Genomic DNA, 16536 nt, shown 5'->3' with positions numbered 1-16536 from the left:
GCTGGAAGATGATACAGCAAGAAATCTCCAGGATATTGGGTTGCGACTTTGGGAAAGTTGCGGAGACATTTTTGCTTGGATTACAATTGGAGAAATATCCGGGGGAGGGTGGGACTCTAATTTGGTACCTGCTATCAGCTGCTAGGACATTGTATGCGCAGCTTCGGAAGCAAGAAAAAATACCGGATAAATGGGATTGGACTATGAAAGTTCTATCGTGGAGTGAAATGGATAAATTAACTAGAACATTAAGAGACTATGATTTGGAGATATTTAAAAAAGAGTGGAGGAAGTTTAAAGAATACATAGAGAAAGAGTCGAATGCAAGAAGACATTGGACAATTTTTTAGTAATAATGGGGGGGGGGGAAACGAAGAAGCAAGAAGGGGGGGAAATATTTATATAACGAATTTTGATTAGTCAGATGTATCTTTAGTATTGAATTAGAATCTATAACCTCGGGGAAGTCTATATTGGAGGGAGGGGGGATTGAAAAGTCATATGGGTTAGTATTGAAGCAACGAAGGGAAATTAAGTTCTGTAACCATATGCTATCAATAAATTGGTTAAAACAAAATTTGGTTTCTCTACTTCAAAAAGTAGCTTCCCCAGAACCCCAGATACGCACAGATCAATTCTTCATTATACCTTTTAGGAATCGGTCTCCACAGTGCCCAGCAGACATTTCCCCCCCCCTGCTTTCTGATCACCCTGAAGCGGGGGGAGGGCCTCCAAACTAGGGGATCCCCTGCCCCCACCTGGGGATTGGCAACCCTAGAATCCACCCTTCAAAGCATCTGTTTTCTCCAGGGGAACTGATCTCCGTAGTTTGGAAATCGGTTGGAATTCTGGGACATCACCAGGCCACCCCTGGAGGTTGGTAACTGACGTAGCCACTGCAGGGAGCCTTCGTTTCGGGCCTCCGCCTCTCCGGTCAAAAGGATCTCCATGCAACAGATGTCAGGAAAGACCTCGGAGAGAATCAGCTGCTCAGAGATCAGACGGAACAAAGGCACGAAACGCCTTCAAACCGTGTTTCTTCAGAAGCTTCCCCAGGATTCTTTGATGAGATCAACGCTCGATTTCCCAGGAGCGGCTGGGTGTGTTTCAGGTCACACGCTTCGTTCCCACAGGTCAGCAGGGCAGCCGGTGAGGCCCAGATGCTGCTGAGCATGAATAAACGTGTCTTCTGCATTCTGGGTTTCTGCAGTGGCTACAGATTTATGAAGCTTCCTTAAACCCATAAGGTATGAACGCTGTGTATTGCCACTCCGTCCTCAGACAGGGAGTTCCCCCCAGTTATGTCACAGGAGACATGTTCCATCGGAAGCAAACTAGGGGCCTTAAACAGGCAACTCATAGAATCATAAGAGAAGCCATGTTGGATCAGGCCAATGGCCCATCCAGTCCAACACTCTGTGTCATGCAGTGGCCAAAAAACCCCCAAGTGCCATCAGGAGGTTCACAAGTGGGGCTAGAAGCCCTTCTACTTTGTCCCACCCCCCCACCCCGCCCCCACAAAGCACCAAGAATACAGAGCATCACTGCCCCAGACAGGTCCAATAATATGCTGTGGCTAATAGCCACTGATGGACCTCTGCTCCATATTTTTATCCAATCCCCTCTTGAAGCTGGCTATGCTTACAGCCGCCATCACTTCCTGTGGCAGTGAATTCCACATGTTAATCACCCTTTGAGCTGGAAGGGACCTCCAAGGCTCATCTAGTTTAACCCCCCTGCACAATGCAGGAAATTCACAAATACCTGCCCCCCCACACTCCTCAGTGTCCTCTGTTCCACACCCTGAAGATATCAAATAAAACTTCCGGGATAGGGTTGCCAGGTCAGTGTTGGAAAACACCTGGAGACTTTGGGGGTGGATCCGGGACAGGGCAGGGTTTGGGAAGGGGAGTAGCCTCAGAATTGTGCAAGGCCTTAGACTCCACCCTTCCAAGCAGCCCTTTTCTCCAGGGGAGCTGATCTCTGCTAGCTGGAGATCAGTTGTGAAAGTGGGAGATCTCCAGGCCCCACCTGGAGGCTGGCAACCCTGCTCCAGGATCCCTGGCCAAACTGGCCTCGAGAAAAATTGCTGATTAATCCCAAAGTGGCAAACAGCATTTCCCTGGATATGTAAGAAAGGGCCATGAGAACTAAGAACTAAGGAGGGATGGTGGCTCAGTGGTAGAGCATCTGCTTGGTAAGCAGAAGGTCCCAGGTTCAATCCCCAGCATCTCCAACTAAAAAGGGTCCAGGCAAGTAGGCGTGAAAAACCTCAGCTTGAGACCCTGGAGAGCCGCTGCCAGTCTGAGTAGACAAGACTGACTTTGATGGAGCAAAGGCCTGATTCAGTAGAAGGCAGCTTCATATGTTCATATATATGTATAAGCACTGACGGAACCCTTCCTGCCCTCCTTCTCACGACCTGCCTAATTCACAGAATCAGCATGGCTGTCAGATGTCTCTCAAAAAAGCATCTAGTAATGTACTCAGAGGTCCTCCCCCCAACCCCCACAGTTGCCTGACGCCAAATCTGACACCTTTGCCCTTCCCCAGAGTAGCGAATGCAGCATACATTAAGCAAAACCAGGAGAAAAAAATCATAGGATGAATTATGCAAAACGATGCATGTTTGTTCAAGGGAAACCACCGAACCAGCTTTTCTGGGTGCAGGATTTGGACTGTGTAGCCCATGCACGCCTCTGGTAATCGATTCTGACATCATCCGTTTCATTCCAAGCTTTTGTTTCTTTCTCCAGTGGTGCTTGGTGATCGGGGTGGGGGGGTGGAGAGGGGAGGTGGCTGAGGCTGACCCTGCAATTTCGAGCCGCTTCCTGTCAAGAACGATCTCGTCAGACGCCACTCTCGCTCATTCTCGGCTCGTCGGTGTCTTGCCAGAAGAGCTGGGATCATACCCAACTTTTCCAGAGTCTATATCCCTGTGGTGTGGAGTCCCATTGTGGGTAAGCATAGAGGCTTGGCTAGGCAGGAGGAATGTCACACGCCTACCACACTGGGCTTTTGGGGGGTATTTGTGTGTGTGTGTTTGCACCTGGAAGTCATGGCGGCCTCTGGTGACTGACCCCTATTGGGTGCCTGGAGGATATTCAGAGAGGTGGCTGAATGAAGCCTGCCCTCGTCCTCGCGACTGCTGGTATTCCTTTGGAGGTCTCCTATCCAAATACTTGCCAGAGTTGACCCTGTTTAGCTTCTGAGATCTGACGAGACCAGGCTTGCCTGGGCTATACAAGTCAGGGCCGCGTTTTGTTTTGCTTTTGAGAAGCTGGCTTCCCCGCACATGGAGAGCTCTCGGAACTACAACTGATCTGTCCCGCTGGAGAAAATGGTTTGCTTTGGAGGGTGGACTTTGTGGCATTGTACTAGGCTATGAAATTACAAGACGTCTTCTCCTTAGGAGGACAGCTATGGCCAACCTCGGCAGTGTAATAAAAAGTAGAGACATCACCCTGCCCACAAAAGTCTGTATAGTCAAAGTCATGGTATTTCCAGTAGTGATGTACGGCTTTGAGAGTTGGACCATAAGGAAGGCCGAGCGCAAAAGAGTAGATGCTTTCGAGCTGCGGTGCTGGAGAAGAAGAAGAATTGCAGATTTATACCTTGCCCTTCTCTCTGAATCAGAGACTCAGAGCGGCTTACAATCTCCTTTATCTTCTCCCCCCACGACAGACACCCTGTGAGGTGGGGGGGCGGGGGCTGAAAGAGCTTTCACAGAAGCTGCCCTTTCAACGACAACTCCTACAAGAGCTAGGCTGACCCAAGGCCATTCCAGCGGGTGCAAGCGGGGAATCAAAAACCCGGTTCTCCCAGATAAGAGTCCATGCACCTAACCACTACGCCAAACTGGTGAAGACTCTTGAGAGCCCCCTGGACTGCAAGAGGATCAAATCAGTCAGTCCTAAGGGAAATCAACCCTGACTGTTCCCTGGAAGGTCAGATGCTGAAGCTGAAGCTCAGATGCTTTGGCCACCAAAGGAGAAGGGAGTGCTCACTGCAGAAGGCCCTGATGCTGGGGAAGACAGAAGGCAAAAGAAGGAGGAGACGGCAAAAGAGGAGATGGCTGGACAGCGTTACTGATGTAACTAACATGAATTTGAGCAGACTTCGGAGGATGGTGGAAGACAGGAGGGCCTGGCGTGACTTGATCCTTGGGGTCGCAAAGAGTCGGACTCGATTGTACAACTGAACAGCAACAAGAAAATACTAGGCTGAGGTCCCTCCCTTAAACTCTGGCCTCCCCTGGCTCCGCCCCCCCTTCAGATCTCCAGGAATTTCCCAAGCACAGTTGGTAGTGTTCCTTCTCTTCCTCCTCCTCTTCTTTTTCTTAACAGCTACAACAGAAGCTGCCTCTGCCTATGTCTGTATTTGCTCCTTGGCAGTGCTATTAGGGTGGTCATCTTGCAGGTAGAGACTGGAGATCTCCCAGAATTACAGCAGATCTCCAGATGACGGAGAATGACGGCAGATCTCCAGATAAGTTCCCTCGGATAAGATGGCTGCTTTGGTGGGTGGGCTCTATGGCATTATACTCCACTGAGGTCCCTCCCCTCCCTAAACTCCACCCTCCTCAGGGTCCCCCCTCAAATCTCCAGAAATTTTTTATCCTGGAGTTGGCAACCGTATGGTCTCTACTGGGGTGGCCAAACTTGCTTAATGTAGGAGCCACGTAGAATAAACGTCAGAGGTCTGAGAGCCTCAAAACATGAGGGTCAGATGTTTGAAAGCTGAAGGAAGGGAAACATATGGGAGGAGGAGGGGAGATGCGGAAGAAAGCAACTTTCACTTGAAAGGCATTCTCATAAGAACATAAGAGAAGCCATGTTGGATCAGGCCAACGGCCCATCAAGTCCAACACTCTGTGTCACACAGTGGCAAAAAATTTTATATACACACATAAACTGTGGCTAATAGCCACTGATGGACCTTTGCTCCATATTTTTGTCTAAACTCTTCTTGAAGGTGGCTATACTTGTGGCCGCCACCACCTCCTGTGGCAGTGAATTCCACATGTTAATCACCCTTTGGGCGAAGAAGTACTTCCTTTTATCCGTTTTAACCTGTCTGCTCAGCAATTTCATCGAATGCCCACGAATTCTCCAAGCTGCTGGCTGGCTTGGCTCGGAGAAGCGATTTCAAGAGACAAATGCCTTCTCCAAGCCAGCCAGTGGGGCAGCGAGGGCTCGGAGAGCTACACAATATGTGTGAAAGAGCCACATGTGACTCCCGAGCCACAGTTTGGCCACCTCTGGTTTCTACGCTGCCCCCATGTACCCCAGCAGCTTGCCTCCCCCATGCAAAACACACCAGGGGAAATGGATTTTCAAAACTAGGATTTGCACAATGCAAATGAAGGAAAGGCATCAAGATGTCAGGAGGAAGACGCCCTCCTTCCGGGCTGCTGCGCCAACGGTGGGCCTAGCCTTCCAGATGCTCTCAGCCGGCAGTGGCAGGGGAGCTGGGAAGCGTCGGCTAATTGCAGCGCCTCCCACGCAGTCCACGCTTGCAATTTGGTATGGAAAGATTCTTTCTTAAAAAAAAAAAGAACCTGCCTGTCCTCCCCCCCTCCCCCTTTCCCCCTTCTGTTCACACCGTTTTCTCCTCGTCTCTGTCCCTGCTCTTGCAGCCCAGACGAAACCGAGTGGAAACTTCGTATTCGGATGGGCAAGAGAGAGACGGTAGCCCGGCGGCCCACGCCGTCGCCAAGCCGGTGGGATGAAAATAGCAAGAAGGAATTTGCCCCAAAGACGAGCTCTTTCATTATTCTATTTTCTCCACGGGGCCTTGCCAATAGCACTGGGAAGCCGCACGCGATCCCCGTTGGTTGCTCCCACTGGCCTTTTCCTCTGGAAGCCGCCAATGATGGCTCAGTTGTGGTCAGCCTCTCTCGGCAGCTCTCCTTTGCCAGCGGGGTGACAGATCTTGTTTGAAATATGACTCGCGGGGCTTCATTTTCTTTTTCAAAAGCCCAACTTCCCACAAAATAGGGTGTCCTGTGGAGCCTGATCCTATGAATGCTTACTCAGAAGCAAATCTCACCGAGTTGAGTAAGCCTCGCTGGTGGTGGTAGAGAAAGAGTGGTGGGGGTGGAGAAGGTAATTATGCAACTCCAAAGGGTTTTCAAGGCAAGGAACGGTCAGAGGTGGTTTGCCGTTGTCTGCCTCCGCGTCACAGCCCTGGAAGTCTCTTAGCTAAAAGCTCCCATCCAGTTTCGTGTAGTGGCTAAATGTGTGGACTCTCGTCTGGGAGAACCGGGTTTGATTCCCCACGCCTCCACATGCAGCTGCTGGGTGACCCTGGGTCAGTCACTGTTCTCGCAGAGCGGTTCTCTCAAAAGCAGTTCTTGGAGAGCTGTCTCAGCCCCACCTGCCTCACAGGGTGTTTGTTGTGGGGAGAGGAAGGGAAGGAGACCGTAAGCTGCTCTGAGACTCTGAGTGAAGGGCGGGGTATAAATCCAACTCTCTTCCACGACCTCCTCCTCCTCCTCTTCTTCTCCTCCTCTTCCTCTTCTCCTCCTCCTTCTCCTCCTCTTCTCCTCCTCCTCTTCCTCTTCTTCTCCTCCTCCTCCTCCTCCTCTTCTTCTTCTCCTCCTCCTCCTCTTCTTCTCCTTCATCTCCTCCTCCTCCTCTTCTTTTTTCTTCTCCTTCTCCATCTCCTCCTCCTTTTCTTCACCTCCTCCTTCTCCTCTTCTTTTTCTTCTCTTTCTCCTCCTCCTCCTCTTCTTCTCCTCCTCTTCCTCTTCTTCTTCTCCTCCTCTTCCTCTTCTTCTTCTCCTCCTCCTTCTCCTCCTTCTCCTCTTCTTCTTCTCCTCCTCCTCCTACTCTTCTTCTCCTCCTTCTCTTCTTCTCCTTCATCTCCTCCTCCTCCTCCTCCTCTTCTTTTTTCTTCTCCTTCTCCATCTCCTCCTCCTTTTCTTCACCTCCTCCTTCTCCTCTTCTTCTCCTTCTCCTCCTCTTCTCTATCTCCTCCTCCTTTCTTCTTCCTTCTTCTCCCTCCTCCTCCTAATCTTCCTTCTCCTCCTCGTCTTCCTCCTCCTCATCTTCTCAGGGCCAGCTCTGCTTAGCTTCTGAGATGTGATGAGATTGGGCTAACCTGGGCTATCCACTTCCGAGTCAACGAGGCTTAGTCTGCAGTATATGTGTGCAATATCACGCCTTCACTTCAGGCACTCTGGCTTCTAGTAATTCCAAGTAACCAGTCATTGCTGGTTGATAGTGAAACAGGCGGCACATTTTCAGAGGCAAACTTCTTATTAAGATGATAATTACTGTGCGTGCTCTGGCTGAATGGGTCACCCAAAACGTAGCAATCAAGCAAAGTTCCTATAGAACATGCACTGAGTGCAGCCCCAGAACTATTTATTCCTTTATAAGACCTTCTTCATCTCATACAGGTATCTGGGGGGCTTCCTAGGGAAGATGGGGACCTCTATGACTTCCACTTGAACAAACATGTGTTGCAAAAAAAGCATTTGATCAGTTCTTGGAGAATAGATCTATCAGCATTTGTTGACCATAATGGTTCAAGGGAGACTCCACTTACAAAGGCAGTGAACCTCTGCATTTCAGATTCAGGGAGTAGATTTGCCATTCAAAATTGCCAGTTTGGTGTAGTGGTTAAGTGTGTGGACTCTTCTGTGAGAGAACTGGGTTTGATTCCCCACTCCTCCACTTGCAGCTGCTGGAATGGCCTTGGGTCAGCCATAGCTCTTGCAGAGTTGTCCTTGGAAGGGCAGCTTCTGGGAGAGCTCTCTCAGCCCCACCCACCTCACAGGGTGTCTGTTGTGGGGGGAGAAGATATAGGAGATCGTAAGCCGCTCTGAGACTCTGTTTTAGAACAAAGGGCGGGGTATAAATCTTCGATCTTCTTCTATACTGTTTGGCTGCCTTCTGTTGGAAACGGACTCCTGAAGAAGGTGAAAAAGAAGAAGGAGAGGGAGAGGGATAAGAGGAGGAGGAAAAAGAAGAGGAGGAGGAGGAGGAAAAGGAAGGAGAAAGAAGGAGAGGAAGGAGGAGGAGGAGGAGAAGAAGACGAAAAGGAGGAGGAGGAAGAGGGAGAAGAGAAGAGAAGGAGGAAAAGAAAGAAGAGGAGGAGGAAGAGAAGAAAAGAAGAGGGCGAGGGGAGAGGGAGAAGAGGAGGAAGAAAAGGAAGAGGAGGAGGAAAAGGAAGGAGAGGAAGAAGGAGAGGAAGGAGAAGAAGAAGCTATCTTCTCTCAAGTAGAAATTAACCACTTAAGGGTGTGCAGGGAGATACCAGATCCAAGAGGAGAGACAGGCTGGCATCTGGAGATTGCCCAGCAGATGGGATATCTCATTGTTCTCAGCATGTTAGTGAATTCTTCCGTTTGTGTTGTGGGAACGGATGGGACCCAGCTGCATTCACCTAGACCACAAGAGTTGCTTCCATGGTTTGGTTTTCATCCGGCTCTTGTTGAATGAAACCAGATCTCTCCTCCTCCTTCCTTATATAAGCCAGAACGGCGATTAATAACTCAGGGCCTTTCCGTTGTGTCTGATGTTTGGCTAACATGTCAGGAAGTCGATTTGTTTTGGTGCGAGGACCCTTTCCCCCCCTTGGCGGGGAGTCCCGGAATGTCGCTGCTCCTGTGGTTGGGACCAGAGCACTCTCACCGGTTGGAGCACAAAGTGATGACGCCTCGTGCTATCGAGGGGAGACAGAACAGCTCGCTGTTGAAATGACAGGCCTCCTGCTAAAGGAAACCAGGCAAGGGAAGAGAGGCACACGCTCGGCCCGAGGGAATTCTGGTTTGAAAGGATGCCAAGCCATCTTGCACTAGCCTGCAGGATTAGGAAACACGATTTGGAGACTGCCAGGACCAGCAAGTTGAGTATTTCAAGAGTACATGGGAATAGATCACCGTGTGTACGCGGGATCAAGCCCCCAACAGGAATCCACTAGCCTGTTTCCGCTTTCAAGCATTTGGGCACTTGTGCTGGGTCAGTGGATAAATTCCTACCACGGTTGAGGTGGAAAAGCCTAGAACGCAATGGGGACCAAAGGGTGAAAAGGGGGGGAATCAAGGAAGCATGGCTAACAAGAGTGGCCATTTTGACCACAAAAATCAAATGAGAGTTAGGGAGAAATAAAAACAAACCTGTACCCTCCATTATATTAAATGCGACTGGCCAGAAGGGGAGGGAACTGGGTATACCCAGGACTTGAATTCAGCAGGCGTTCACAGGAGCGCAGCTTCTGAACCTTTCTGAGGGTTCCCCCTCTTCCTCCCCACCTACCTTGTCCATTGAGTAGTAGGTGCAGCTGCAGAACAATCCCTGGATGAGGAGAACGGGCAGCCAGCCAGCCGCCAGGGGCTTTGCCAGCAGCCCTCCTTAACCTCTGGAGAAGCCCACACCACCCTTTCTCCACTTCTTATGTGATTTTGGGTGGCGGGTGGTTTGCTGGCCTTTTGATTATGTAGGGGGGCGGTCAAGGAGAGCCCCAGGAGAGTGAGGCCTGCTTGGGCTGGCTGAATCTCTAGCTAGCCCAAGAAGGCCTCGCTTGCCCGGGGCTCTCCTTTCTTGCAACGGGTTGCTTTTGGCTGGTGTGTGTGTGTGGGGGGGTGTGGCACATGCTAATGAGTTATGCTAGCGAGCCAGTTTGGTGTAGTGGCTAAGCGCGTGGATTCTTATCTGGGAGAACCGGGTTTGATTCCCCCCTCCTCCACTTGCAGCTGCTGGAATGGCCTTGGGTCAGCCATAGCTCTGGCAGAGGTTGTCCTTGAAAGGGCAGCTGCTGTGAGAGCCCTCTCAGCCCCGCCCACCTCACAGGGTGTCTGTTGTGCGGGGAGAAGACATAGGAGATTTTGCGCCGCTCTGAGTCTCTGATTCAGAGAGAAGGGTGGGATATAAATCTGCAGTTCTTCTAATGAGTTCCACCACCTATTTTTTTTTTTTATAAAACGACCCCTGGGTATACCTGTGGGAAAATGGCCACTTGGCAAGGCTAAGAGCATCTGCCAAAGATGTCCGCAAAAGGCTGTTCAACCACCCCTTTAACACTTCCAGCAAAGGCGAGCCTATGCGCCCTTTACATTATTAGTTACTGCTCACCTTGTGGCTATGATCTCCGCCGATCTCAACATGGCTTCTGCCCTCTGCGTGGCGTTCCCCAGAAGGGCTTCCCTCCATGCAACGCTGCCTGGAGCCCATTGGTTCCCACTGTCATTACGCTCACGGTCACAAGTTTCTCACGGAGGGTTATGTGACAGCGTTCTCTAGCCTGACAACCTCGGAGGGCGAGGTCGCAAAAACTTTTGCCAAACAGGCTGAGGCATTACGAGGCGAGGGCGGAGCAACCACACACCTTCACGTGGCTCTGTGTGACGGCTGGTGCTGAGGTCGCCTCGGAAGCACGTGCCGTTCAACTGTCTGATTCACCTTTGTGGGAGCTCTGCGGGCTGCTGCTGTCTTCTTTCCCGAGACAGCTTGCGTTGGCCAGAACGGAGGTGTGTTTCCGAGCTCAGAAGAAACTGCAGTTCTCCTAGACCAGCTTTGCGCATTATGGAAAATCAGGGGTCATCTTCAGAGTGCTGACCCATCCTACAAGCAAGGACCAATGCTGGAAACGTCTTAGCTGGATCAGATGGGGCTCAGATTCTCCTGTATAAGGTACAACTAACTATGCTCCTGAATAATACCGATCTATTGATAATGGCCCGTGGTGCAGAGTGGTAAAGCTGCGGTACTGCAGCCGGAGCCCTCTGCTCACGACCTGAGTTCGATTCCAGCGGAAGCTGGTTCAGGTAGCCGGCGCTAGGTTGACTCAGTCTTCCATCCTTCCGTGGTAAAATGAGTACCCAGCTTGCTGCGGGGGGGGAGTGTAGATGACTGGGGAAGGCAATGGCAAACCACCCCGTAAAAAGCCTGCCGTGAAAAAGTTGTAAAAGCAACGTCACCCCAGAGTCGGAAACGACTGGTGCTTGCACAGGGGACTACCTTTACCTTTATTGATAATGGCTTTTATTGTCTATCTGCCTGTATGTCTTTCTTTGTGGTATATAATCTTTGACAGGGGTCTGAGTCTCAGCTTACAGTCCCAGCTTTATTCCTACAAGTTGACTTCTAAAGAGATTTGCCTAGAACTGTGTGGGAACCAACACAGATTATGGAGGGCTCCCCTATCATGAAATTCTTCTTCTTCTTCTTCTTCTTCTTCTTCTTCTTCTTTCTTCTTCTTCTTCTTCTTCTTCTTCTTCTTCTTCTTCTTCTTCTTCTTCTTCTTCTTCTTCTTCTTCTTCTTCTTCTTCTTCTTCTTCTTCTTCTTCTTCTTCTTCTTCTTCTTCTTCTTCTTCTTCTTCTTCTTCCTCACAGCTCTTATGGTGACCCTGTGGGGTTTTCAAGGCAAGAGACAGACAGAGGTGGTTTGCCATTGCCTGCCTCCGCGTTCGCCCCCCTGGACTTCCCTGCTGTTCTCATATCCAAAATCTAGAGTTGGCTTAGTCTCACTCCTACTCTTTTTTCTTTACTGGAAAATATGTATTGAGATTTTGCTTGTCACGCGCACGAATTGAAACTGCAGTCCTTTCATCGTTGCACTGTCTTGTGGTTCCTTGTGTGGAATTTCTGCATAAAAATACATGCGCTTCTCAACCTTGTTTGTGTCTCAGTAAATCCGTATTATATGTGATTATCCATATAAGCGATCGATGTTGCATGTTTAAATTGCACATAAAGACCACGGAAGATGTGTAGGCAGCATAAACGTGGTTATGAAACAGCCAACAAAGAGGCAGAGAATCGGAGCCATTAACAGAATATAAACCACGTATACAGCAAATAGTGTGCATTCTTTCATCCTTCGTGGAATCCGAAACCTATTCCATGTTTTCTTGGTATTTGGTGGTGGGCTTGTCCACTGAGAGAAGATGTGAAGATTGCAAGCTCCATCTGTCTGTGGTGTCATCCCCAAATGTCTCTATAGAAGGGAGCAGAACTTCCCACTTTTTTCATAGAGTTGGAAGGGACCTCTGAGGTCATCTAGTCCAACCCCCCTGCACTATGCACAAGTTTTTGTTCTTCTTCACCATTGGGCTTATAATTATTGACAGAGTTCCACCCCAGGACGTCAAGTGACCTCAGATTCCCTGGCTTCTAGTTCCCCCTTTCTGCCCTCTCTCCTGGAATAGAATAGCTTTGGCTAAGAAGTAAGTCATTTGCTATGCCATTGTTGGGTTGGACTGCAGTGGGGGAATAAACTGCCCTCACTTTTTGAATGAATCCCCCTAGAATTAGCCCTCTAACCCAAAGCCTTTTGGCGTCAACTAAAGACTTATTTTAAAAACATCCAAGGGTCTTCCAATGGAGTCTTTGCCCTGGTTTCAAACCCTGTTACATTGCGAGTGGGTCTGTGGCTCAGTGGAAAGAGCCTCTGCTTTGCATGCAGAAGGACCCAGGTTCAATCCCTGGCATCTCCAGTTAGAAAGGGATACGTGAAGTGAAAGACCGCCGCCTGAGACCCTGGAGGGCCGCTGCCAGTCTGAGTAGACAAGGGCGGCCAAACTTGCTTGATGAAAGAGCCACATAGAATAAATGTCTGAGAGCCGCAAGACTGGAAGGGAGGGAGGGAGATGGGGAGGGAGGAGGAAAGAAAGCAACTTTAACTTTAAATGCACTCTCCAAGCTGCCAACTGGCTTGGAGAAGTGATTTAAAGAGACCAGTGCCTTCTTCAGGCTGGCTGACGGGGTGGTGGGAGCTTCAAGAAGAAGAAGATATTGGATTTATATCCCGCCCTCCACTCCGAAGAGTCTCAGAGCGGCTCACAATCTCCTTTACCTTCCTCCCCCACAGCAGACACCCTGTGAGGTGGGTGGGGCTGGAGAGGGCTCTCACAGCAGCTGCCCTTTCAAGGACAACCTCTGCCAGAGCTATGGCTGACCCAAGGCCACGCTAGCAGGTGCAAGTGGACGAGTGGGGAATCAAACCCGGTTCTCCCAGATAAGAGTCCGCACACTTAACCACTACACCAAACTGGCTCTCCACACAATATGTGTGAAAGAGCCACATGTAGTTCCCGAGCCACAGTTCGGCCACCCTGGTATAAGGCATCTTCCTGTGTGCTCACATTCACTGTTTTAAATGCCTTGTGCGTTGTCGTTCTTTGCAAGCTGTCTCGAGTCCTTTTCAAAAGCCGGAAAGTGGCCTGTTCGACAGCTTCCATAGTGATCAGCTGTAATGATATGGCTTGATTGGTTTTGCTGAAAAAGTGGGTCTCAGGGAACCTCTTGAAGGAGTTCTGGGAGGAGCGAGGAGGAGGCCGAGGAGACGGCATCTGGGAGGGAGTAAGAATTCTTCCAGAGCAGAGCGGAGACACTTTGCAGGCCTCTCCACTTTGCAAGGATACCGCAAGGCTAAGAGTCGGTCCCCTGCTGGGATCTGGCCGGGCTGTGTTGGGCGGACAAGATGGCCGCACCGCTGACCACAGTTCCAGGTGCTGGTTTCAAAGAGGCCTCCTTGTCTGGCTGGGCCACAGGAATGAGCTCCTGGAGAAAGACGTTTGGCTTTCCCATGCTTTGACAGCAGAGTGGATTTCTCCCCCCCCCCCCCACCTCCCACAGGTCTTGGTCTGGGAATGTCTTCACCCCAAAGGCTGGCTGGAATGTTAGGATTTTCGGCAGGGCGGTTGGGCACTGAGGAGTGGATGTTGACCTTAGCTTGAAAATGTCACTTTTGCAAATATCTCCAGACTGGAAGGAAAGCAGATCCCCAAAGTGCTTGGTGTGGTCTCGGTCACACACACAGCCAAAGCTGGTCTGGATTTCAGGCCTGGCTCACACAAATTACCGTTACCAACCTCCAGGTAGCACCTGGAGATCGCCCGCTATTACAATGGGTCTTCAGACCACCAAGTTCAGTTTCCCGGAAGAAAATGGCTGCTCAGGAGGGTGGGGGCCCTTCCCAGGCTTAGGGTTGCCGAGTCCAGTTCAAGAAATATCTGGGGACTTTGGGGGTGGAGCCAGGATGCTTTGGGGGTGGAGCCAGGAGACATCAGGGTGGAGCCAGGAGCAAGATTGTGATGAGCGCAATTGAACTCCGAAGGGAGTTCTGGCCATCACATTTAAAGGGACCGCACACCTTTTAAATGCCTTCCCTCCACTGGAAATAATGAAGGATAGGGGCACCTTCTTTTGGGGCTCATAGAATTGGATCCCCTTGTCCAATTCTTTTGAAACTTGGAGGGTGTTTTGACAAGAGGCATATGCCTCTACCTCAAAAAAACTCCCCCCCCCCTGAGCCCCAGATACCAGTGGATCAATTCTTCATTATTCCCTATAGGAATCAGTCTCCATAGAGAATAATGAAATGTCCAGCAGACAATTCCCTCCCCCCCCCACCGCTTTCTGATAACCTTGAAGCGGGGGGAGGGCCTCCAAACCGGGGAATCCCTTGGCCCCACCTGGGGGTTGGCAATCCTACCCAGGCTCCACCGCCCCACCCAGTATCTTGATATTTCACAACCCAGAGCTGGCAGCTCAATCACACTTTGCAGGAATATTAGATGGCAGGGTCCTGAGGTTCTAGAGTGGCCTGTACCACATTCTGTTACGGTTTCCCCCACCCGCAGTCCAAAGCGATACAGCCCTCCCTGACACGAGCTGACTTCCTTCGGGATCACTAGGCCTTGGCCTTCTTCTCTCATGCCTGTCCACCCACGCCTTCCTTCAGAGCCCCAAAGATGTTGTTTTTCTGTCGCTGATTAAAAGAGTCGCTATCCACAGGTTTACCACAGGAATGGCCGCCTGGAAGTGGCTTCTGGATTGCTGTGTCTCCAGAGAGCAAGCTGGAATGACATCCTCCAAGCTGACAGAAGCGCTCGAGCTTCCTGCTCTTCATTGTTTCAGTCTGTCTTCTCTCTCCTCTTCAAGGCCTTCCTTCAGACCCAGTCAAAAACAGGAGTTCTCATTCCCTTTATCAGGCCAATGGTTCCTCTCATCTTGTTATTAGCGCCCACTGATGCTTTAAAACTGTGGCTCTTCCACACATATTGTGTGGCTCTCAAAGGCACCACTGCCCCACTGGCTGTCTTGGAGAAGGCATTTCTCTCTTTAAACCACTTCTCCAAGCTAAGCCAGCCGGCAGCCTGGAGAATGCATTTAAAGTTAAAGTTACTTTCTTTCCATCTCTCCCTCCCTCCTCCCTTCCTCCATCTATTTTCCTTCCTTCCTTCCTTCCTTCCTTCCTTCCTTCCTTCCTTCCTTCCTTCCTTCCTTCCTTCCTTCCTTCCTTCCTTCCTTCCTTCCTTCCCTCCCTCCCTCCCTCCCTCCCTCCCTCCCTCCCTCGCGGCTCTCAAACATCTAACATTCATGTCTTGTGGCTCTCAAACATCTGACGTTTATTCTGTGTGGCTCTTACGTTAAGCAAGTTTGGCCACCCCTGGCTTTAGAGAGATTTTTCAAGTAACATGGGCTGGAATCTGTAGATTCATGTTTGGGGAGCTGATGCTGTGAACATTTTGTGTTTCTGTAGTATATGGTCATAGGAAAGACCAGGCCCGGCAGTCTTTGATGTCCTTGCTGACTCACAGGGCAGCCAACCCTTTGGCTGGCCCTGAAGGAAATGGCTGCTTTGGAGGGGACTCTGTGGCATTATACCCCTGCTGAGGTCCCTCCCCCCCCAACCCTGTCCTCCTAAGGTCTGCCTCTAAATTTCCAGGAATTTCCTAACCTGGAGTTGGCAACCCTGTGCCAGGACCAATCATAGACAAACTCTCTCTCACATAATCTAATCAACTTTGGAGAAACGTCGACTGCGGGGTGACATGATAGAGGTTTACAAGATTATGCATGGGATGGAGAAAGTTAGAGAAAGAAGTCCTTTTCTCCCTTTCTCACAATACAAGAACTCGTGGGCATTCGATGAAATTGCTGAAGCAGTCGGGTTAGAACGGATAAAAGGAAGTACTTCTTCACCCAAAAGGTGATTAACATGTGGAATTCACTGCCACAGGAGGTGGTGGCAGCCACAAGTATAGCCACCTTCAAAAGGGGTTTAGAAAAAACTATGGAACACAGGTCCATCAGTGGCTATTAGCCACAGTGTGTGCATATATATAAATTTTTTTGCCACTGTGTGACACAGAGTGTTGGACTGGATGGGCCGTTGGCCTGATCCAACATGGCTTCTCTTATGTTCTTATCCAAAGGGTGATTAACACGTGGAATTCACTGCCACAGGAGGTGGTGACGGCTACAAGCATAGCCAGCTTCAAGAGGGGATTGGATAAAAAATATGGAGCAGAGGTCCATCAGCAGCTATTAGCCACTCTGTGTGTGTGTGTGTATTGGCCACTGTGTGATACAGAGTGTTGGACTGGATGGGCCATTGGCCTGATCCAACATGGGTTCTTAACTTTTCAGGAGCCTTACTCCTTCTAGACTGACGTGTTGAAAAACTCATTATTTTGCAATGATGAATAACTCTTATACCATACAGTGGCTTGGAATCTGTTCTGGTCCTACCAGAAGGTACGACCAGAACCAATGGGTTGAAATTAAATCAAAAGAGTTT

General features: G+C 50.1%; 1 protein-coding gene and 1 non-coding gene across 4 annotated transcripts in view; both read left to right on the top strand.

Annotated features, from left to right (window-relative positions):
* The window catches only part of ACAP3 (ArfGAP with coiled-coil, ankyrin repeat and PH domains 3), a 241085-nt gene that overhangs the window by 75879 nt on the left and 148670 nt on the right, over nucleotides 1–16536 (top strand). The gene's annotated exons all lie outside the window — the stretch shown is intronic.
* Nucleotides 12373–12445, top strand: TRNAA-UGC (transfer RNA alanine (anticodon UGC)). The gene has a single exon. It is a non-coding gene; the product is annotated as a tRNA-Ala (tRNA).

The sequence above is a fragment of the Heteronotia binoei genome, chromosome 18, assembly GCF_032191835.1.
Source record: "Heteronotia binoei isolate CCM8104 ecotype False Entrance Well chromosome 18, APGP_CSIRO_Hbin_v1, whole genome shotgun sequence".
Taxonomy (NCBI): Eukaryota; Metazoa; Chordata; class Lepidosauria; order Squamata; family Gekkonidae; genus Heteronotia; species Heteronotia binoei.
Note: the sequence above shows the minus strand (reverse complement) of the source record. Positions and strands in the feature narration are given on the sequence as shown.